This window comes from Hyla sarda, chromosome 3 (genome assembly GCF_029499605.1).
Source record: "Hyla sarda isolate aHylSar1 chromosome 3, aHylSar1.hap1, whole genome shotgun sequence".
Classification (NCBI taxonomy): Eukaryota; Metazoa; Chordata; class Amphibia; order Anura; family Hylidae; genus Hyla; species Hyla sarda.
The window spans coordinates 336,345,082-336,370,963 of NC_079191.1; the positions used below are offsets into that span (position 1 = coordinate 336,345,082).

General features: G+C 39.3%; 1 protein-coding gene across 11 annotated transcripts in view; it reads left to right on the plus strand.

The window, feature by feature from the left end:
* UTRN (utrophin) overlaps positions 1 to 25,882 on the plus strand; it is a 702,825-nt gene that overhangs the window by 382,584 nt on the left and 294,359 nt on the right. The window contains exon 1 of one of the 11 annotated variants that reach the window (XM_056567381.1): positions 7,840 to 7,914. The exons of the other annotated variants lie outside the window; for them this stretch is intronic. The gene's annotated coding sequence lies outside the window, so the exon portion shown is untranslated. Of the gene's footprint in view, positions 1 to 7,839; positions 7,915 to 25,882 lie in introns of those variants that run through there. 11 annotated transcript variants of the gene reach the window in all.

The following is a 25,882-nucleotide window of genomic DNA, read 5'->3' on the forward strand; positions in this document are numbered from 1 at the left end:
AAATCCAGCTTTATTATTAATGGAGTTAGAAACTTAGGTTGTTGCTACCTCCCCATGCTTTTTATTACAGCTCTGCTTGTTCACAACAGTGGTCCGAATCCCACCAATACCTCCCACATGTCAGGTAATCAGGAAATGGAAATATGGTTTCCATGATTATAATATGGTCATAAACTACATACAACTAAATTATTTGTCTGAACCCACTAAATTTCTCAGTACCAGCTGACCATCTAATGTGTATGGCATCTATCTGAAAGCAGACAGCAGGGAGAGAAGGATCAGACATATTACATTTCAAATGCCTTATCGTTTCGTTTATACTACCAGAGATGCCTGGCAGGAGCCATGATTGCAGAGGGAGACCCCTGAGTGTCCCTTCAAAAGTGTGCAATGTGTCACACATACATTCTGTTACATTCATTCTCTATGGAAGCTGCCAAAAATAGCTGAGTACAGAATTTGACTTGATCTCCACAGCTCCCGATCAAGAACACATGTGCACTCAGTCGAGCTGTGTAAAAGGGATCAAGAGGGATTACAGCTATCTTTTGTTTATGGCTATCTTGACTGATAAATGAAAAAAAAAAATTAAATGGGCATTGTCAGAATCAAAAACATTTTATATGTTGTACATCTTGGCTAAATATAAAAATTTCCAGTATACATCTTAAAAATGTTATCTCTTTTTATAGAAATCATTGCTTATCAAAAAAGACCACTAGGGGTCCTCATACCATCCAGAACATGGTCCTTTCTGGTTACAGTATCATCTTTGTCTTAGCTGTTTGTCTGTTCCTATTCCTGGTAATTAACAGCTGTATGTTTCAATTCCCATGGTCTATAGAGATTCAAAGTGTGTAAGGTTAACAGGTTACACTCATTGAAAGGAGGAATAATAGAGGAACAGCATGTCCTCATATGATAATAATATCAACCATAAAATTATAGTCTAATATAATGTTTTATAAATTGTCTGTGTTGATTGAAAAAAGTTTTGACCAGTCCAGGTTTTGGCTGTTCAGACTCCCCCCATCTCTCTCCTTACTGCTTTTCCAGTCTTGCTGTAATAGACAGGTTCCATAGACTTTTTAAAGAAACCAACTCCTGCTGCGACACTATGAAGCAAGCTGATGAGAGAAGCGCCCAACCGCATGCTTCTCACTCCTTGTTCTAACAGGTTCACCCTAAACACCCAGACCCTGACCAATAAAGAGAGTTTTTTTTTTGTTGTTTTTTCAAATGACAAGGATGAAAGCATTATTACATATGCCTGGGGTAGTTTAAAAAGGTATACTCACCTACCTTGATCCCCCACAGCTGCCACTCCTATGTCCCTGGTCCTCTTGGCTATTTCTTGGTTCCAAATAAGGCATCCTCCCCACAAAACTAACCCACTAAGCCAATAACTGACTGAGATGGGACGCATCTTTGGCCAGTGATAAGCAGGGCAGGACCTGCTGGGATGATGCTGATGCAATATCAGGATGTAGCGAAGAGGACCAGAGTAGCGTTGGCCTGACAGCCATGAGGGATAGGTGTAGGTAAGTATAATATATATATATATATATATATATATATATATATATATATATTTTTTTTTTTATTATTATTTATTTTTATTTTTTCACCATCTCCAGGCATATGTAGAAATATTAGATCTATGTACCCCCATTTTAAATGTCTGTATACATACAATGCCTGTTATATTTGTCTGGGGTCTCCTAAGGTCTCTTTGGCACAGGTCATTTCCATCAGCTGATTGATCTTGAGTGCGTCAGTTTGGAACCATCCCTGTGTGTCAAGACTTCTCTTTTAGACCTATGGATATGCAATTACTTTCCGTTGTGCTCTGCTGAGTGTTGTATTAGCAAATTACTTTTTTTTTTTTTTTTTTTTTACGGAATACATTTTCACAACCAAACTGTGGTAATCATTAAAAATGAAGATACTTCTTTGTGTCCTCGTGTTTCACTAAGCCTAAATAACTTAGAGATTTTATTATTAAATCTTAAATTATAGTTTGTGTCGAAAATTAAATAATAATTAGCTTCACTAGGTAAGCTGCATTAAAGTTTCCTTCAGATATAGTTTGGCTTCTTTGAGCAGCCAATTCTATTTACCCGGCAGCCCCCATAGACTGCACCACGGGTTCAGCATTACTTACTGATGTCCCCCATTCCTGTATATAATCCCAAGATTATGTGGAATACCACAAAACAAGAGGTAAAAAAAACTATCAGTGATGACCATCAGCATTATAGTATAAAAGTATACACGCATCACCAAAGTCGGAAGTCAAGTGTGCATGTCCATACAATATGGCTAGGTATCCAACTTGAATGTGTAGAAATGTGTAGCCATTTAGAATTGTATATCGGGTCACTCATGTGTGAAGTTGCTCAATTCATTATATATGGAAGCTGCTGAAGACAGCAGAGTACAGGATTGGGCTAACGGACCAGTTTGCATGCACAACCTGCCACCCTATTCTAACAGGAAACTCTGGTCCACATTCTCGATTTCCATGTTGTCCAACAGCTGCCGATAGTTATCTCCTATGTTGTGGATAGGAAATAATTTAGCTTGTTAGGAAAAACCCTTTAATGGCCTCCAGTCTACCTTGCACATTCTTAGTGCCACAACAATGTCACCAACCCATTCATCGACTCCCTCCACCAGGACATATTGAGGGCTGAGAGGCTACTCCCATGAGGGTTGCCAGATCTGGACTGGCACACTCACCCAGGTGTGTCACCTTTACTGCAACATGGCCATACACTCCTGACCGGTTGACATCAGGACATGTAGCAGACTTCCTGGAACAGTGCCTGAAATACAGAACTGTCCTGCTCAATCTATAGTGGTTGAGAAATATGCTTTATGTATGATCATTAAACTGTGAGCTTGCAAGCAGTGCTCTGATATATGTATAATAATGAAAAGCTGACATTAGTAAGAATAAAGTGCCAGCACACTTGTAACCTGCTGAATTATAACAGATTTGAACTTGAAAAAAAAATTCTTTGAGATTTAGAAAGGCAGCTTGCAAGTTTATTGCTGCATTACTTCAGGATGCTGCTGAAGGACAATCCGCAGTGAGCAGGAAATCAATTATCCTTCTGAGCGACTTCTGGAAAGCCGACACTTACACCTCATATTGTTGTTAAGTACTGGTTTTAACATGGCCTGCAAAAAGTTACTTATAGACTGAGAACAAAGCTGCCAATTTGACTGACTCCGCAAAGGAAGAGCAACATTTTTGGTTAATATTACTACTAGTTCCGCTATTATTATAATTATCAATATTGTTATTATAAACAATATTATTAATACATGTCCTGGAGGCACTGAAAAATTGGACATGTATGTGAATGCAAGAGCCCATGGACTATACAAAAAATAATAACGAACAGTATAGGTATTATGCTATATGTATTCTTGTGCCCTCACCAGTTACATTTTTAACCATAGCTGTAAAAAAACTATGTACAAAATCGGGGTAACCTCAACTGGACATTTTTAGGCTTCTTTCATACTGCCGTTGTGACATGGCAATGTGACATCCGTCAGGCAACCCAGGGAGAATAGCGGAAGAAAAAATACATCATGCAACGATTTTTCCTCCCACTACTGCCGTAGCTTATTATCTATGGTAATAATTGTACAATACAGGCATAGTTAAAGATTGTCATACATCATATATATGCAGTCAGATGACATGCAGTCCCTGACATCAATTAGGCTGGGTTCACACTACGGTTTTCTCCCATACGGGAGCGCGTACGGCAGGGGGGAGCTAAAACCTCGCGCTCCCGTATGCCTTCGTATGCGCTCCCGTGTGTCATTCATTTCAATGAGCTGGCCGGAGTGAAACGTTCGGTCCGGTCGGCTCATTTTTGCGCCGTATGCGCTTTTCCCCCGGACCTAAAACTGTGGTCAACCACGGTTTGAGGTCCGGTCGTAAAAGCGCATACGGCGCAAAAATGAGCCGACCGGACTGAACGTTTCACTCCGGCCGGCTCATTGAAATGAATGACACACAGGAGCGCATACGAAGGCATACGGGAGCGCGAGGTTTTAGCTCGCCCCTGCCGTATGCGCTCCCTTATGGGAGAAAACGTAGTGTGAACCCACCCTTATGCCATTTCTACACTTAGATGATCACCGTTTTTTAATTCATAGCAAATGCATAATTACAGGTATGACCCAACCAATGTTTGCTTGAAGCAGTTATCCAGGATTAAAAAAGTAGAGGTGTTTTCCTCAAAAAAACAGCACCACACCTGTCTTTAGGTTGTGTGTGGTATTACAGCTCAGTTCCACTTGTAGCAGATCAAGGCATGTTGTAATGAGTATTGCATACCTCAAATAGTTAAGTGTGTTCGGAGGTGATCCTATCTTGCTTTTTGACAATTCGGAAATGTAGTGTCTTGCTTTCCTACATCAAGCGCTGGGTGGGTGCCAGAGGGGAGGGGAAGCATGAGCAAGCCACTCGGCTCTTCTGTTTAGATATAGAGCTATGGCTACTAACAAAACTTTTGCCTGAGTTGAAGAAAAGCCAAACTAAGCCTCCAACTGAGTGCATTTAATGCTTTCTACTTTAATCCTTTATCGATCATGAAGTTATCACCAGTACACTTTCTGGGAAACCACTAGGGTGGGAAAAATCCCCCAGAGACCACCCCAATGACTCCTGGTTTGGGCAGTATGAAAGTGAGGACAGGTTCTCTTTAAATACCTAGAATCCTTCCCGTGTTTTATAGAACCTTCTAACAATTAAATTGATGAATGGTTTCTTGCTTTGTCCTGCTGCAGTGTGATATATTGTCTTTATGGCGAGCCAGCAGTGCCGTGTAACTCATCGAGAAAATCAATCCCATCCGAACAATGTAAGTCTGCATAAAGAGTTGATAACCTATACAAGTGTCTTACTGACCTCACATTGACATCTTCATTGTGTCATCAAGGTTAATACATAATTTTTTTTCTTTCTTTCCATACAATTGGATTTGCTCCCACGCGTTCCTCATAAATGCTCTCAACAGAAAGAAAACCTATTTCCTTCATTTCTTCTTACGATGAAAATGTTTAAAATATGACTTTCATACCTCTATTCCCTGTCCAAGATAAAATATTTGTTGACAAACACAAAATGAAAACCGCTAATATGTTAGCTTTATGAGTGAATTTTATTCATGAAGCAGAGAATGGCAAAAAAAAAATCCTTAATACCTTGAGATGTTAAAACATTTATCACTGGGTTTACTTCAATTTAGTTGCTGGACACAAAATCCTCTAAGCCTCAATGAGCTGTATGCTTGTAATAGAGGATCGGTGTAGCTGGTCGTATGGTTGTTGATAGTTATTAATGTGTCTTGTGTTGATGGCCTTTATCCTGTAATGGAACAGATGCTTTCATGCATATTATTTCATGCTAGCCTGGTTGTACAGTCCCAGTGATATGTTTCACTTTCAGTCCACTCTTGATCTATATAGAACCTATGCAGGTCCATTTTAGTTGTATAACAAACTCTATTAAAGGGGTACTCCAGGGAACTAAACTATAGCCCATCCTTTCCTTCTAACCAGCCTATTTATTTGTCTAAAGATCATTTGTTAGCTATAAAGAGCAGTTCCCCTCTTTCAGCTGTCACTTACATGCAGGGAGTAAGAGAAAGACGTCATATTCAGATCCACCTTGTCTTTGTGCAAAGCCCTCACTGAGAGCAGCCCCACTCTCCTGGAAGACAAACATCACATGATTTTTGCCTTGTCTATGGCTCTGGCTTCACAGCCATACCTCCCCTCCTCCTCCCCTCCTGGTGTAAGGATCTTGCTGGCAGAGAAACCCAGTGTCTCAGTCACAACTCAGCACAGAACACTGCTCTTTCCTGCTGTAGATCTAATTACTGAATGCTGCCATTTAGATCATACCATGATTTATTGCTGGGGGGAAGGATAGTTTTGAAAGAAAAGACATGTACAGTGTGTGCTGCTGACTGTGCTTACAACAACACAGCATGCACTCAGATAGTAAAAGCAACTGTCTGGCAGCCATTACACAGAGCCGTATTGACTGCTGGGAGTTGTAGTCTGGGCTGCAAGCAAGGAAAAATAATATTTAGGAGACAACAGGGGCCACAGGAGCTTGAAAAATCACAAAGATAACTACAGAGGACACAGAACAGGTATTTTGATGACTTTGGGGCATTTTTATTTACTTCTCCGGAGCACCCCTTTAATATTTATAAGCATTATTATTGTGCACATAGGACATACCATAAGGTCAACCCATAACAAATAGGCCATGGTGCCAATTATGATCCAGCTTAAAATGGTGACTTCTACTTATGGAACTGTTGGCACTGCTGTATTAGGGGTCTGTTATTGTTCCAGAACCTGAGTCCAGTGAAGGATTCTCTATAACCCTGGTATTCCAGTCTAACCCTATTTTTAAGGAGTTAATGCTGCATCCAGAGCAAAGCCATGTACTGTCTGAATTTTAATACATTCTAGTCTGAAAGGGAAGACTAAAGGTATTATGTACTTGTTTGCATTCTGGTTTACACCACATACTCCAAAGTATCAGAATTCTCTAGTACTGTTGGTTGGATGTGTACTGAACCACTACACAATTCCTTTCAAAACTTTCTATCTGAAGCCTCCCCTTATCGTACTACTTGTTAACTACTAAGAGTGACCTAAAAAAAAATAAAAAATACCTGTTTGGTATGAAGCCAGAATTTCGTGTGCAACATACAATGAATCAATACACCAAAATAGTGGTGACCTATAAAGGAAAAAAGTGATTGTCAGGCATTTTCAAATGGGAAATGATTTATTATGAAGGAATTATGGAGAATCTCTGTCTACATTTATTTTGTAATAAAACGGGTAACTCCTATCAATAGGACATAGATAAATACCTCATTAGGTCTTAAAGGGGTACTCCGGCAGAAAGTGTTTTTTTTTTTTTTTTTGTTATTATAAAGATGCCCAGTTTTTCTCCTCACTCCCCTGCTGCTTCCGGTAATACTGCTTCTGGTTTCTGGTGTTCTCCTCTTCTGGGTGCTGAGGGATAATGTGTCAATTGCTTCTCACCCAATCACTGGCCGCAGCAGTGTCTCGCCTCAGTCATTGGTTGAGTGGCAATGTGACATATTGGGCCCCAGCACCAAAAAGAGCAGTTTGGCTGAGAACAGGCTGGTCCCAATAAATCAATTGCTGCTTAGTCAATCACTGACTAATGCGAGCGCCGCTGCAGCAAGTGATTGGCTTAGCATCAATTAAGATATTTACCCCCAGCACCCAAAAGAGAAGAGCACCGATGAACCAAAGCAATTACCGATGCAGTGGGGGAGAGTAAAAAGTATGTAGAGGTTTGTGTTTTTTAATTTTGTATGACGTGTGACTTGAGATGGGTATCATTTTTTGACGGACTAGTTGATAAGGTGCTTTTGCACAGGTCGATTATCTGCTGAATGAGCATTCATAGGACTGGATACAAAGTCAGGAATGGATTGGAAATGAAAGTTGACTGAGCTGTATAAAGACTGTATCAGTGAGAACTTGCAGACCTTGGCCCATGTAAAAGGGTTGTTAGAGAGTGTGGCCCAGATTTATCAAACTGTGTGAGAGAAAAAAATGGAGGGATTTTCCCCCAGCAACCAATCCCAGCTCATGTTTCACTTTACCTCAGCTCGTTAGCTGAGCAGTGATTGGTTGCTGCGGGAAAATCACTCAATTTTTTTCCTCACACAGTTTGATTCATCTGGGCCTGTATCCCTAGCAACCAGACTGTCATACTTGACTCGGCTATTCTGCACTGGATTATCACAATGCTGATAGCAAAGGAATAGGGAAAGCAACTTGGTTGCAGTCACACCATGTCACTTTTCATCTCAGACTGTGGTATTAGATTTTCTTTTTTTTAAATTCAAGGACAGTTGTCTACCATACACTCTAATAGATATTCTGTGTGAACATGTATTTACATATTCTATATGTTGCGTATTCCCCAACATACATGTACTCTGTGTGTCCTCTAGGGGTTAACATGAAAACTTGATTTAAACAATATATGATGATATGATGGCAGATTCCCTTGACGTTTGTTGGCCTAAGTAGCCTTATGTCTATTTCTTCCTATAGAACTATAACAGTTAAATGTGATTGCCACTAAAAACTTCATAATGTCGATGATATATCGCAATTGGATCACAATTTTTGGGAATTGCGATATGTCGATATGCATGAAATGGGGGAGATGTGACATGGGGAGATGTGACATGGGGGTGGATGTGACATGGGGGATGTGATGTTGGGGGATTGACATGGAATGAGGGAGAGGTAACATGAACGGGCGTGGCATGGTGGGGATGTGACATGAAATGGGGATGTGAAATAATAGTGTGAACATGAAATGGGGGAGATGTGAAATGGAGGCTGTGAACATGAAATTAGGGAATAGAAATAAAATGGGGGAGATTGGACATGAAATTCAGTTATATCACCATGTGTTTACTATATTGCAGTTGCATATTGAATCCGCAATTTTTACCTCCATAATTGCAACCACACATTTTCCCCAAATTGTGTAGCCCTATTGGCTAGTAACTTCCCTATAAGTACTGCGCTCATTCCCACACTAACTTCTACCATACATCACAAGTTAGGGAGGCCTTCCAGTCCCTTAGGTGCCATATGATATGGTCTGGCTTGAAAGTACTGTATACCAAGGCTGTCCCCACTGTAGCTGTAATCCTTCTCACCACAAGTGGAGCACTAATGGTTTTACTGACATAAAAGTTTACTGCTAAGATCATATAATGTAATTGGAATGATAACATGCTGACAGAACAAGTTAGCCTCTCCTGTCCCTTCTGCCTTCAGGCCTCCGCAATGTGCTGTTTAGAATCCTTTTTTTACTATTTGCTTTACTTTGGCAGCCTTGTAGAATGTAATTTATTTAATGCAGTGGTTTTTGAAAACGGAACTATCATGCCAAAATATTACAGCTATATTCACTTGCAAATCTATTATTGAGTCAGAAAGATAGTTTTGCTTGTTTCCAAAATACTTAGCACTTAATATAGATTTAAAGGGAATGAGTCATCAGAAAATGACTTATTATTTAAAGGGGTACTCCGTCCCTAGACATGTTATCCCCTATCCAAAGGATAAGGGATAACATGTCTGATCGAGGGGAACCCTGCCACTGGGACCCCCTCCCCCACGATCTCCATGCCAGCACTGCAGAGTTATTACGGTCATGGAAGCCTGGGGCTACCATGATCGTGATGTCATACCACACCCCCTCCATTCATGTCTATAGGGGGCATGATGGCTAGTACACAGCCGACACGCCTCCTCCAATAGACATGAATGGTGGGGGCGTGGCGGCTGTGATGGCCAATCATCCGGCATGCAGCGGAGTTCACTCTGTGCACCAAATGACTGGGGTGCCTTGGTGGAGATTGGGGGTTGTCCCCAGCAGCCTGGCCACCATGATCAGACATGTTATCCCCTATCCTTTGGATAGAGGATAACATGTATAACGTACCCCTTTAAGTAACATTTTTATGTTAAACATGTTTTTAAAGATTTTTTACTTTTATTTTACTATCTATATTATAAAATTATCCTGAAATCTTGCCATTTTAGTTTTGAAAACTAAGCCTAAATCTTTAAGCTGAGACTTTCTGTTCTATCTGTGATAATAAGCAGGAAGCTGAAAGTGAACTCTACAGCATTACAGTAAAAGGCGACACTAGTAGATACAGAAGACAATAGGAGCTCAGCCTTCCTCTCCCCTGTAGAATGGGCTCTACACAGGTCCAAGAACATGCTAAGAAACCCGCCCTGCACAAAGAATAATGTCTGGAGATGTCCATGGGGCTTGCTGTAAAGCATATCATTAAATGCTTTTAAAAGCAACGAGGCTGGATGACTGATCCCATAATAATGTACTAAAAGAACATAAAACAAATTACAATCAGAAAATAGAAACAATAAGAAAAAAAGAAAAATTTTCAAGATCTGGCTCTACTCAGTAAAAAGGTGACACATTCAGTTTAAGATGCATCTGCCACCGTTACCTGTTAGATCTCCATTAAGTGCCACCTCTTTTGTTGTCACTGTGTGTTTTTCAGAAAATGTGTTAATTGGGTGCAAAATATACTAAAGGTGTAAACAAGTTCATGGGGTGGAGCTTGTAGATTTCCTTAGAAATAGTTTGTCCAATGCAGTGTTGCCTACCATTGCTCAGCAGTGCATATGAGATCACATGATAGATCAATCAGGTGATACCGTTAGAAATAATTACAGTAAATAAAAATAATATTAATAACACAAATATATATACAAAAACATAATAACTGTGAATTTTGATGACAAAATCATTTAACAAATCCCTTATCCTGTGGCTAACCATTTTTTCCCCTTACTGACCATTTAGCTCCTTGTTTAGGTCTAAATCAGTGGTCTGAAAAACCAACAGCTGTCCATTCATGCTGGGAGTTGTAGTTTTGCAACACCTGGAGGTCTACATTTTGGAGATCACTGGTCTAGATTGTCTAGATGTGTCAGACCTAGCCAATGATCATGAAACTTAAAATCCTTTTTTCCCCCTATTATTATAGGGCAAGCAAAGAATTGTGTTAAAGGAGAACTTGGGCAAAAATTAACTTATAAGGGATAAGTAGCTGATCAATAGGGGATAAGTAGCTGGGGCCCCTGCGATCACTGGGACAGGACCTGGCACTCATTCAGGAGCCCGTGCTGCAGTCAGTACATTCTTCATTAATTTCTATGGGGGCACCAGAAAGACCCGAGTACAGCACTCATCGGCATTCTGATTGGAATGAATGGAGCACGTGCTGTCTACCAGTAGATGACATACCCTCTTCACTGAAAGAGCCTTGGTCTCATCCTGGAGATCGCAGGGGGTCCCAGCGGTCGGACCCCCCGCGATCATGTATTTATGCCCTATCCTGTGGATCTGAAAATGCTCTGCCACCTGAATTACGTGAACTCATTGCCCATCAAATGCCGACTGTACAAGGCATTATTTGCTTCTTTTTGCCCTTTTTTGCCACTAGTTTGACATTCTGACTTGCAACAAACATCACTGGTGTGTTCTAATTCTGTGAAAGGTTATTTAGCTTTCAGGACTAGAATAATCCAAATCGCTTTTGTGAGAGGAGAAGATAAACACATCAATTATTGCTTTATTATCTGTCATCTTAGTCATGGCTGCCATGCAAACATGTTTGTAAGATTTAATGGATCTATTCTGACTCGCACAGTCGGCAGCACAATGTTTATTATCATAAAGCTACATTATTTTTCTAAAACAAACTATGAGCAGGGTGCTCTTTACCGATAACTCTTCATTTTATACCTTCTGTACTGTGATAATAAACACTGTGCTTTGTATGGCTGTTATCTGCGTTTGGCAGTATTACAATTGTTTGAGTTTTTTAGACTTTTGAAAAATACACGGATACGTGGATACTTGAAAGGATACATAACCCATTAAACTACAAGAAAATTAGTTATCCTTGAAGCCCAATATATATTTATATATATAATATATATATATATATATATATATATATATATATATATATATATATGTATATATATATGCAATTAAAGTTTTGTCAATTTTTTTTCTCTATTCTTCAGTTCTAAATAACATTTTGCCGTTTTCAAATTCTGGCCACTAAGCCTAATAATAAGCTAGTACTTCAATTTCTGTTGAGAAGACTTTTCAACGTTGTCTCCTATATAATCACAGACAGGATTACAGTGAAAGGTGACAACAGTATCCACAATAGTTGATGTGGTCACAGCTCACCTCCTTCCCCTTTTGACACACTGCCCTCTGCACAGGTCAAAGAGCATACCTAGAAATTTCTTGCATAGAAGTTGAGCCATCTCCTACTTTTGTTCCCTATAGTCCATGTGGAAAATGTAACGCATATCTCTAAATGCTGTCAACAGAACAAGGGAGAAGCCCAGATGATATTTCTGTCCCAAGAATAATATACAGAAAAATTTATAAAAATAAATTAAAATCTGAAAATATAAAAAAAAAGAGTACAACATTTTTTATTTTGGTTCAAACAAAACAAATCTTGGTGACATGTTCTTCCTTATGATATGGGTAGGTGTGATTTATAGCAACAAAATGCTATACAATGAATATCTGTCTTCGATATCATATCATTTGATTGACTTAGTATTCTTATGATTGGTAGAATTTTTCTAGGTTTTTCAAAGCTCTAGCCCCAGATCTTCTAGTTTGAAAAACCACTGCGAGGAAGGAATTAGGCTCACTGGCGGCTCTTGTGTGGCAAATCATGGATATTTATGGTTCTGTCATGTCATATTTAGTATGCATGGCTTAGGAGAGCATTACCTTGTAAAGAAATACAACATAATAATCGTTCTTTTAGATGAGCAGAACCTTATCAGATATGAGCGCCGATCTACTAGATTGTCAGTGGGTTTAGAGCATCAGCAGAGTAGGAAGCTAGCTTTGGAGTCTGAACTTGGCAAAGTTAGTATAGTGTATTTTAGCAGGCTGTATTTTTTGTTTAAATAGGAGAACCCCTTTAAATTGTTTCAATCTCATAATGAAAATGATGTAAAAAATGTAAAAATATATTTTAAAGCCCTTAATGGGAAAGTGTAATCAAACTGTTTGAATCATGTTTTTTTTAGGTTAAACATATTTTTTTAAAGAATTTAAAACGCCTGCACAGGTCACAAACCTCTCACATAGAAATGAATAGGGTCTGGGCCAGTCAGTTATGTCTATGCCTATGGGCCTTGCTGTAAAGCATATCTCTAAATGCTTTTAAAAACAGCGTAGTCGTGATGGTTTCCCAATAATATTGTAATTAAAATAAAATAAAAAATTGCAATACGATAATAAAACCAGTTTAAAAATGTTTCAGTATCTGCCTTTAATCATAAAAAAAAATGTAGGTGATACATTCGCTTTAAATAATAGGACAATTTTAAGGTCAATTTGGCTTTCTACACCAAAGTTGAAAATGATATACATCATGCCAGTTGAATCATCTCAACTTTTTTGTATGTCTCTCTCTCCCCTCTGAAAACGATGTTCTTGGCTGTTTTTCTTAGACTTTCTATCCCAATGCAATCATAGCAGAAACTAGTTTTCTTAGTGGCCACCTGTGACTTGTGTTATTAAACACAGTTGATGGACTTAGGCCAAGAACACTTGTGCTACCACCCCAAAAGAGAAATTACAAAGGCATATAAGTAAATTATAATCCTCTGCACTGGCCAGGCTTGCGTAGCCCTGAATTGGTTAAACTTTAAGGAGAAACAGATTTATTTTGTGGAATATTAGCATAGAGCTGTCTGGTGAATCTTACGCTGGGGAACGTAGAACTGATCCCTTTGGACGCACAATAAATAATCTTCCACTAAAAGCATCTGTTTCCTTACAGTGAACAGATCCCACAGATATGGAGATCATTAATAATCACACAAGAAGTTAAACAAATTCTTTCATGACACCACAAATTCTAAGCTCCGCTCTTGAATTCTGGGTTTAGTGCCAGCATCAAAAATAGAATTCATTGTAGTAAGTTAGATTTGATATCTGGCTGTAGACACTTTACATATTGATTATTCTAGTCATTCATCTGAGGATATTCACTTTGCAAATGTTAGGAAGTTGAGCTGTCTAAGCATTACTGTGAGCATAATTATGACGGTATAGAATTAGAATTAGGAGGATGTATTTATGCTGTGGGCTTTATATGAGCAAAGACTTGAAGGCAACCAATCAGCATATTTTAGCATATGTAATGCTTGGCAATGTGTTATATATGCTAAAATCATTATCCTCACCATCCCCGGGGGACTTTTTTTCCCCCAGGGAAGGTGAAGATATTGAGTTATAAAGTCCACCCCGGCCGCCCGGCAAGTAATCCTCTGGGTGAGGACTTCTACTTACCAGCCCCCGGCTTGAATAACAGCTCGCGTCACCACTCTACTCAGTCTGCTTAGGGAGCAGAGCGATGACGTGAGCCGTCTTTCAAGCCGGCGGGGCCTCGGCTGGAGCAATGCAGAGCAACAGGGGCTGGTAAGTAGAAGTCCTCACCCAGAGGACTATTTGCCGAGTGGCCCGGGGGGGGGGGGGTGCACTTTATAACTTAATATATTTTAGCATATATAGCATATATAATGGATTGCAAAGTGTTATATATGCTAAAATATGCTGATTGGTTCCCTTTAAAGGGATATTTCCAACTCAAAAGGTTTGTCCCTATCCATAGGACCTCAACTAATTCCTGATTCGGGGGGAAAATTGTCACTGGAATGGTCAGCACAGTGCATACACGGCCAATGCTCCATTCATTCTTTTTGAGGCTCCTAAGCATTGCTGAGCTCAGAACTCATCAATTTTGGGAAGCCCCATAGAGAATAATTGCAGTGATGGCAGTGTATGTGTAATGTGCTCTGATTACCACTGTCCTTGTGATCAGTGGTGGTCCCAGTGGGGGTTCAGCTTGTTATTCCCTTCACCTCCAAAAGGTGGCACCAAAAAGTTGCTTTGTATATCCTTCTTCTGAGAATTCTCAGTGGAGCATAAATGACCTATAAGTCTCGACGCACCTTTACGCTGTTCTCCTCAAGGAGAAACATTACCCCTTTGGTCCTATAATCTAAATGGAAACCTTAAACTGATATACTGGGGCAAAGTTACTAATCCTGTGTAATACTTGAAAAGGGGATGCTCCACATCTTTCACGGTAGCTTATGCTGGATAGTATATTTGGTTAATCTTAAGACTTCTCTCACTTTTTATACCAACTGTTGTAGGCTTATGTTGCACCAGTATTATACGCCAGAATTTTGATATACCGCATCACATTTTAAGTCATGCCTATTACCTTCCATTCATTCCTCCTTGTAAATAAAGTGTCGTAATTACAAAGCGTGTCTACAACACATGTATCAGATTTTGTCCCATTTTACCTAAAGATGTAGGTGCATATACATGTCTCAATGGGATCTCATGTGGGAGATTTTTATAGTTTTGTTCACTCTGTATTTCCAAGGTTGGCCCATGGGAGCAATGCTGTATTCATCTAAGATGTGTGTTTATTGATATCACAATAGATGTACAATGAGCTGGAGAAGGTTTTTTGTTTTTCAATTTTTCGCTTCGCTGCATTATATTCCACATTGAGATTTAAATCGCTCTCATTTTGTTTCTCCCCCACTCATTCCTTATATTTTGTCTATTAAGAGTGAAAAGTAATTTTCATTATGCCTTTCACTCTTCAACTACATTACTCGAGGAACAAAATCACAAGTGTAAATGATATTACCTTATGAAGATACTTGTTTAACGTGTCTGCATTTCTGCCACCTTCAGGGTTATTGTTTACTAGAAAACTAATTTCCAATGCACCGATGACTGTAATCACACCGTAATAAACAGTGTTGGCAACCATTGGGATGCCAGCTTAAACTTCAAAATTAACAACAGGGATATTTAAAGTTAAAGGGGTTATCCAGGAAAAAACTTTTTTTTATATATCAACTGGCTCCAGAAAGTTAAACAGATTTGTAAATTACTTCTATTAAAAAATCTTAATCCTTTCAGTACTTATTAGCTTCTGAAGTTAAGGTTGTTATTTTCTGTCTAAGTGCTCTCTGATGACACCTGTCTCGGGAAACGCCCAGTTTAGAAGCAAATCCCCATAGCAAACCTCTCCTAAACTGGGTATTTCCCAAGACAAGTGTCATCAGAGAGCACTTAGACCGAAAAGAACAACCTTAACTTCAGAAGCTCATAAGTACTGAAAAGATTAAGATTTTTTAAAAGAAGTAATTTACAAATCTTTTTAACTTTCTGGAGCCAGTTGATATATAAAAAAATGTTTTTTCCTGGAATACCCTTTTAAATTTTCCTCTGCTGCAAATTAAAGGGGTATTCCAGGAATTTTTTTTTTATTTGACTATACTACAAGGGCTGTAAAGTTGGTGTAGTTCATAATGTAGTGTCTGTACCTGTGTGTGACAGTTTTCTCACAATTCTTATGTGATTTTCACCCCAATTTTTTTTTAACTGAATACAAAAAGGCTATTGTCTCAGATTTTTCCAGCTTGCAATGTGGTCAAGACCTGACTCACTAGTCAGCTGATGACAGGGAGCCTGTCTGCCTCAATGGGTGGAGCAACCGCTTGGTGGGAGAGAGATCAATCTGCAACTAATTGTATTTTTGCAACAGCTGTAGGCGCTCTGATTGAAAAACACAGGTCTTTTGAACAGATGCTGCTCATTTATGTTTCAATGGGTGGGGTGGCTGATGTGTGGGAGGGAGGAAAATGGAATTATGGGATATGTAGGCAAAGATGGAAACTCAAACAGGAAATACCAGTTGACAAAAAGCTAGCCACAGTCTTATGGTAATCTCACAACATAGCCATTTAGCCCCAAGACAAGCCCAGATAATTCCTAAGCATGTCCATTACTGCCTGGCAGGTACGTAAAATCACCTTATGGTGGATACCCCTTTAATAAGAATAGTTTTGTTTAGATTTCCTTGTTATGTCAGAATAGTGTTTATAAAATATGATTGTACTGTACATGGTACATTTTACTACCATTTGTAATAAAAGCATGAATATCTTTCTTTACACATGGTGCTCGTACTAGGGTCAATAATATAAGTAGTCTCAACACTTGTTTAGATAAAAAAGTAAAAAAAGAATTTAACAGATATGTCATTGAATTTATGTCCAATGTGAATATGTATCCATGCTCTTGCATGCTCGAGCACTATTCATTTCAATGGCCCGAGCTTAGTCGTTCGAGTCATTTTGTTCATGTGAGCTTAGTCTCGGATTGAAAAATATTAAAAGCCAAGCTTTTCAGTCCAAGCCAAAACTTTAATAGGCTCAGAAAATTACTAGACCTTTAAAATGAATGGGGCCTGTGCCTGTCTGGACATGGATATGTCATTATGAAACTTTGACAATTTCCACATGTGTTCCTCAGAGGCACAAACCTAAACTTAAGGCTAGTTTCCACTGCAGATTTTGAGCAAAAGCCAGAAGTGGATCCAGTAGGAAGGATAAATATAAGGCATTCCTTTATATTTCCCATTCCTTTTGAATACACTTCTGGCATTGGCTCAAAAAAAAAAAAAAAAAAAAAGCCAAAAAAATAAATAAACCTAGTTGGAAAGCTAGCCTAAGGCTGCATTCACATAACGGTTGCAGCCTACGGCTGCCAGATCCGGCTGGGGGATGGGAAAGCTGGGCGCTCCCGTACCCCAGCCAGACCGGCGCCGAAACCCATATACGGGGCAAAAATGAGCCGACCGGAGTCATTGTTTTACTCTGGTCTGCTCATTAAAGTGAATGGGTTTCGGTGCCGCCCTGGCTGGAGTACGAGAGCGCCCAGTTTTCCCATCCCCCAGCCCGATCCAGCAGCCGTGGGCTGCAACCATAATGTGAATGCAGCCTAACTGAGTAGTGGGAACAATTTGATCTTTGCTATGATGCCTCTCTTTAACGATTTCTAGATATTTACTGTACATTAATGTTTTAAGAAAAAATGTATTAGAGAACTTGTTATGTTCCTTTGTCAGGAAAAAAAAAGTTCAGAGCTGTTGTTTTGCCTTGTTTTCTTTTCCTTGTTAGCTATTGAAACAAAGTTTTCTTTACGGTTTCATCAAAGTGACATTTAAATGCGCTACAATCTATTGACATTGAAATTTATTTTTCGTGATATTTAAATGATGACATCAATAAATAAAGTAAACGCACTTGGCAGTTTCCTGATGTGACAGATCTGACATTTACATTAGTTTATTTGTCAGGAAGAATTATAACATCTCTTTATACTATATCATTAAAAATATAATGGCTGGTTTCAAAGGATGTGTGATGAATATGTACTGAATTGACCTTCAATAATCATTTTTTTTCTTTTCATATCTTTTTGTTCGCTATAATATCCCTCTACTAATTTGTGCGTTTTTATTTTTGTGTGTTTTTTTTCCATCTATCACTATTACTTTTCCAAAAAGTGTAGTTGCTGTTTTTAAATTTGAATACCAAATAATTATTACATTCAAGGATGATGATGTATCTTTGTAGTCCTCTTCATCAGTGATATATATATATATATATATATATATATATATATATATATATATATATAAAACAAATGAATGAATCGTTTTAGGGAACCTTAAAATATCATTTTATTTCTTTCCATTAAAATGTGAAAAAACGTGAAAAAACACTCTGGGTATTGATAGTGATGGGTCACCAATAATTACCTTCTTAAATCGCCACTGTCATAAAGTGCATAGGAGAATTGCAACTATTCCATCATGTGCAATATTCCATTGCACAATACCGGGCAATGTTCAGACTGTGCGGTATTTTTGTGGTTCTTTTGAATTTCTCAGAGCTCACAATATACAGTCTTATTTATGTGCAATGTGGCAATTAAAGTGTCCCGTGCCGGCAATTAAAGTGTCCCGTGCCGGTGTCTCTTGTGCAAAAATCTATATTATGAAAAACTCCTTTAGTTTGTAGTTATCTCCATGTATTCAATAGTGTTACTACCCAACATTTATGCAGATTAACCGAAAATAGGGTAGATTCGTTAAACAGGATACAACAGATAAGGAACAGATACAACAGATGAGAAAAGAAGAACCTACATCATTTTTGCTTACAGTTCCTTCCAGGTTAAAGGGTGAATTATACCCAAAAAAGAACTTTTCAACATTCTTTTATCTTAAGTTCTTAGGAAGTATGGGCTGGGTTATGGAGAGACAGGACCTCAGGCATATAATGTAAGTCTAGTACCAGAAGACAGGACAGAAGTGCTTATTGCGACAAATGGTAAATGTTGAAAAACATCTATTACCACTTGGCTTCGTGTCGCTGAAGTTTTTATCCAACATATCTAAGTAAAACCAAGAACTATTAAATAAAAGTGTATTTTATGTGTGTAGCTCTGGCTGGCTAGAAAAGGTCAGTTATTAAAAATATTCTGTAAAGTATCTAACGGATACAGTACAAAAAAAAAATATTACAGGAAAAACTGGGATATGATCATATGATGTATAATGTCTGAAGATCATAAGCAAAAGACTAAGCAGACAGAGCCAACTAGAAATTCTGCTTAGTAAAAGTAGTAGCAGATTTTGTGCTAAAACTTTTTCTTGGATGCACCTAAAGGTTTTCTGCCCTTTTCATACTAAATTTATGTACTTGGCTATAGCCATCCAACAATCCAGAATATCAAATAATCCATTGCCTAACTAAAACATACTTACTACCTTATCTAGGGTTAACAGGCAATGTACATATATGTCATAACCATAAAATCTCTGCAAATGATTATCAGCAAAAACAATAATGGTTACTTTTTATGATCACATTGATGCACATAAGAAACGTAATATATTTTATTAGACAAAAATGCTTCTTTCTCCTGTTATCAAAATATTCCCCCTCCTGCTGGTAAACTCTTCCACTTGAAAATTGTCTCTGTCCTGTGTCTGTAAGACAAGGCAACACAAATCTATGAAGAGGGAGGAGGGAGCTCTGCCCACCAGCTCTTGGAGCACTGCAAATTATTGATAAAGCCTGCAGGGCAGAAATTTGGAGAAAAAAATGCCAAATACCAAATCTGAATCCGATTGAGAAGATCTCGGACATCATGTCTCGCTCCATCCAACAATGCCATGTTGCACCACAGACTGTCCAGGAGTTGTAGGGAGGTCATACGGGCACGTGGAGGTCACACACACTACTGAGCCTCATTTTGACTTGTTTTAAGGACATTACATCAAAGATGGATCAGCCTGTAGTGTGGTTTTCCACTTTGAGTGTGACTCCATATCCAGACCTCTATGGGTTGATAACTTTGATTTCCATTGATAATTTTTGTGTGATTTTGTTGTCTGCACATTCAACTATGTAAAGACGAAAGTATTTAATACAATTAGTTCATTCATTCAGATCTAGAATGTTATATCTTAGTGTTCCCTTTATTTTTTTGAGCAGTATATAATGGCCAGAAACTGTGCAGCTCTTCATGTACACACATAGGGAAGCTTATCCTGAAAAGTCATCTGAATTGACTAGTACGCTTTAAATTATAATTATTTATTCTACATGCACTGTAAATGTTACATTCTTTGGCTTTACTATGGGTAAAATCTTTACAAACAAATTTAGCAAATGAATTTAGGTGTAGCCTAACTTTAGAGGTATGTGGACCTTTGAGCCCTAGGCTGGGGGGGCTATCAACCCTAAACCTTGGTTGGACAAACATAGAGCATGCTAAGGCCAACATCTGCATTGGCTGTAATTTTACAGGATTATAACCGGACGAAAAGAAACTTCATGCAACATTTTTTTTCTGGTTACTTAAACGGATACTCCGAATGGAACCTCCGATGTGGATGTAAACGGAGTCTTATACCCAGATGTTATTCAGCTCTATTACTCAGCTTTGTCTAGCTAACTCTGTGGATCTTGGCATGTGCCCAGGTTTGCCTTGTTTTGACAATGTTTCAGATACTGTCCAATACTACCATAATCTCATCTTGTCTTGTTGAATCCCGATAATTTTCTTTTTTTATATGATCCCAACCAGATTGGCTGCAGCTGTTGAAAAATCACAACTCCCAACATGCCCATACAGCCAAAGGCTGTCCAAGCATGCTGGGAGCTGTAGTTTTGCAGTAGCTGAAGTCACACTCGTTGGAAAACACTTACCTAGCTTGTAAATGGTAGAAAATATGTAAGCAAAATAGTTATGTATAGTGTAAAAGTTGCCTCTGTCCTAGAGGTAGCTGACCTAAATGTCCACTCAAATATACTATAGATGTGACACCTAAGTCCTGATGTGGACTACAACCATGCCATGTCTATGTGTGGTCATTTCTGTCCCTGGAGGTAATAATATAGAACGTTGCGGCTGTCAAGAATATTACTGCATTAGTTGCCATGTTCCTCTGGGAGAGAGAAAACAGCTCTAAGTGCTTGGAAGCATATTTCCTTATTAATTCTAATTATACGACTCTCGATGTTTATCTACCACAGGGAATTACAGTTATTCCCACATCATTTCCACCGAGTGAAATATCTTTAAATCTCTCTTTAGAAGACAGAACAAAACAAAGTAATTCACGGTTTATATTATTTATTTTCTTAATTTGCAGATAAGGGCCATTGACTCAAGTCTTGGCTCCTTGCCTTTATTATCTGTATCTCAAGTCATATGATCTGGTATGTGTAAAATGTACCCACTATTTAACTTTCTCCCATACCGCCATTGTTTTACTTCCTTTTTACTTAATGTCATGCCAGGGATTCATGTCAGTTCTTAGCATGCTGCTGTTCTTTGTCAGGATAGCCATCCTGTGATATGTTAAGAAAATGGGGCTCAAATTAACAGGACAGCCTTATGACTGCAGCATAACATACCCGTTTATTTGTAGATTATGTATATTCTTTCAATGCTGATAACTCATAATATACATACAAACTGTATGATTTGCCTGCACAATGCACCTGTATGTCCAACCCATGCAGTACATGGGGGTGCTTACAGGGGTTATCCAACATAAGGGGAATTAACTAATTACCTGTCAGCAAGTAATGTACATGGTTACCGAGGACCCATGCTTGTATTTGTGGTAAATGGCCATGTCTTGTGTCCCCCATCACGCTGCTGGCCTGTTTGTGTGAACAGGCTATTTCCTGTTTCTGTGCCCTCCCTTTAACTATAATCCTCAGGATTCCTTATTTCTAGGTGAAAAGTGACTTATCTCCCTCCCACACATCAGCCATCCCACCCAATGCAGCACAGCTAGGCTTCCTTCCATATGCGCTCTGCTTGAAACTACAATTCCCTGGGACCCTGTGGAAAATGGATAGGGGATAAGATGTACGATCGCGCCGCTGAGGACCCCCGCAATCTGTCATTGCAACGCTGGAGGCTCAAAGTGTGTAGCGTGACGACCACGGGACCAGAGTATTGTGACATCTATAGACGTGCGTTGAGGGGACGGGGCATGATGTCACACGGGGGCGCAGTCGTGACGTCACGATACTCTGATCCCGTTTTCGTCACGCTACACTTTCTGAGCCCCCAGCGCTGTGGAGATCTCACAACGGTGGGTGCGCAATAACAGATTGCGGGGGTCCTCAGTGGCGGGACCCCTGCGATCATACATCTTATCCCTAACCCTTTGGATAGGGGATAAGATGTATTAGGGCCGGAGTACCCCTTTAATTCTTTATTACAGAAATAGAAATAACATATATCAGTGCTTGGACAGGACAGAGGCAATTTATTTATAGCATTTATTTATGTTATTTCTATTTCTGGAATAAAGAATTAAAAAGACCTGATATTGCAGGGGTGTGTAAATGTGCCATTCTATTTCAGCCCCCCCGTGACATTCTATTTCAGCCCCCCCCTGTGCCATTCTATTTCAGCCCCCCCGTGACATTCTATTTCAGCCCCCCCCTGTGCCATTCTATGTCACCCCCCTGTGCAATTCTCTTTCACCCCCCCTGTGCCATTCTAATTCAGCCCCCCTGTGCCATTCTATTTCACCCCCATGCCATTCTATTTCACCCCCCCTGTGCCATTCTATTTCACCCCCCCTGTGCCATTCTATTTCACCCTCCCTGTGCCATTCTGTTTCACCCCCCCCCCCCCCGTGCCATTCTATTTCACCCTCCCCTCCTTTGCCATATCATTCACTGATTCACCAAACCCCCTCCCCCTGCTTTTACCTGTCCTCCGTCCCCATGTGCCCTCTGGCAGGCTCACTGGCGCGGCGGTTATGTTGCTGGACCGCATCCTCGGTCCTAACGGAGGTGCGCGCGATGAGTGAAGTCATTGCACGTGCCTACGCTAGGACGCTGACGTCCTGCGCAGCTAGCTATAGGCTGCAGCATACAGCTGCAGTCTATAGGAGTTTAGTGATGGGGTGAGAATGATTGCGCCTTTAAATGTGAATTTCTAATGCGTTTAGCTCTGCTAGCCCGAATCAGGGTTAAATGCCTGAAGAATTCGCCTGCCCGGCGCCCGGAACTGCATATGCTGGGCATCGGGCAATACAATCTCCACAAAGTGCACTGATTTTCTATCTTGTTCTATCTAGGAAAAGCATTTTATGAAAGCAGCATAGAGATAACTTGATGACAAGAAAGGCTTGATTCTCTTTCCATACTTCATTTTTTAAGTGGCAATATTGTGGCAGATGCATTTTAACCCCCTAAGAACCAAGCCCATTTTGGCCTTAAGGACTAGACCAATTTTATTTTTGCATTTTCGTTTTTTCCTCCTCGCCTTCTAAAGATCATAACTCTCTTATATTTCCATCCACAGACCCATATGATGGCTTGTTTTTTGCATCACCAATTGTACTTTGTAATGACGTCACTTATTTTACCATAAAATGTACAGCGCAACCAAACAAATATTATTTATGTGGGAAAATTGAAAAGAAAACCGCAATTTAGCAAATTTTGGAAGGTTTTGTTTTCACGCTGTACACTTTCCGGTAAAAATTGCATGTTTTCTTTATTCTGTGGGTCAATATGATTAAAATGATACCCATGATTATATAATTGTAACGCTTAAAAAAAATCTCAAACCATTTTAACAAAATTAGTATGTTTGAAATTGCCCTATTTTGACCACCTATAACTTTCTCATTTTTCTGTATATGGGGCGATATGAGGGCTAATTTTTTGCGCCATGATCTGTAGTTTTTATCAGTACCACTTTTGCTTAGGTTTTATTTTTATTCATTTTTTAAAAAAAAAAAATTGAATAAAACGTGACAAAAAAGCAGGAATTTTTGACTTTTTTTGAATTTTTTTACGTTTACGCCGTTCACCGTACGGGATAATTAACATTAACAATATATTTTAATAGTTCATACTTTTACGCATGCGGCGATACTAAATATGTGTATTAATTATTTTTTTTACGCTTTTTTGGTTGTAAAATGGGGAATAACGGACGTTTTACTTTTTATGGGGGAGGGGATTTTTCTAATTTTTAAACTTTTTTATTTTCATTTTTTTTACTTTTTTTTTTTACTTTTTATGTCCCCATAGGGGACTATTCATTGCAATCAGTTGATTGCTAATACTGTGCATTGCTATGTATAGGACACCGCATTGCTCAGAATTATCGGTGATCTTCTGCTCTGGTCTGCTCGATCTCAGACCAGAGCAGAAGACCCTGGGAGATGGCCGGAGCCAGGTGAGGGGACCTCCGGCCGCAATGCTGGATGATCGGATCCCCGCGGCAGCGCTGTGGGCGATCCGATCGTCCATTCAAACTACCGCAATGCCGCAGATGCCATGATCTGTATTGATCACGGCATCGGAGGGGTTAATGGCGGACATCCGTGCAATCGCGGATGTCTGCTATTACCGGCAGGTCCCTGGCTGCTGATATCAGCCGGGACCTGCCAGGCATGACGTGAACACCGCTCCGGTGCTCGCGATCATGTCGGCGCGTAAATGTATGTCATGGTGCGCTTAGTACCACGTCACCATGACGTACATTTACGTCCATTGTCGTTAAGGGGTTAAGGGAACTTTCAGTAAATCTCCTACTGTTTTTTGTGTATATAGGGAATTATATCTTTGACACCCTGTTCTTCCAGTAGAGAGCAATATGTCTTGAAAATATTGATCCCTTGTGGCCAGGTAGCCACTTCCTTTGTAAAGACACACCCAAGAAAGTGACTGTCTGGGATTCATATGTTATAGGTGCTTGGCCATTCTATCTCTTGGCTTTCTTTGGCTTGTGAGCTTGTTTCATTTGACCAGTGAAATAACATGGCAGTGTGTTGACCATGGCACAGAGCTGTGGCCGACATGCCCTAATTAATCTCTATGGGGGAGATAGAGATACACGAACGCTGTATATCCAGCTCTCCCATACAGATAGATAGACGGCGCATGTCTGCCACAGCTTTGTGCCATGGTCAGCACACTGCATTAATGCAGAGTGAGGGTGCGCCCCAGCGGTCAGACCCTGCGGTCAGACCCCTACGGATAGGAGATACATTTTTTGATACTGGATAACTCCTTTAAAATAATAATCTGACATGTGGATAAATATATATATATATATATATATATATAATAAAAAAAAGTTAATATTTTATAGTTAAGATAATGAGTGTAAATTTTATTATTTTTTTATTTTATTATTATTATTTTTTTTATAAACTGTATACTATATTTTATCCAGAATAGCTTAGGTTAGTTAAATAATAAGCATTGACTACAAGACCATTAGCAAACAGCAGGAAGCCAGTTTTCAAGATTTGTAGTATAAGGCTACATGATCAATTAATATCCCACTGTTTAGAAACCATTAGCATTATAAAAGATGGTAAAAAGACAGATATTCACACTAATTGTAAAGTGCTAATGAGAACATGAGCTGCCTGGATAGGTAGGCTGTACAGGTTCTCATAAATTAAAAATAATTCTTTGAAACATTTTGTTTAATGTCTTCCGTGAACTGCAAGGAGGAGGTCAGTTACGACAAAAAGTAGAGAAATATTACTAGTTTAATATGCAATTCAGCAAGTCTTACAATAAAAAGGGTTTGCACTAGCCTCTATTTTAATAAAGTACCTGGCATAAAGGGAAACTCTGGTGAAAGCGATAGCTGTAGGTATCTGGGAAGGATGTTGTTAATAAAAAAAAACTATGGGAAGGGAATTTATCAAGGCTGTCATACAAAAGTCATTGTCACTAAAATGTAATGGAAGGGAGGTGGCCTCCACCACCCAGCAGA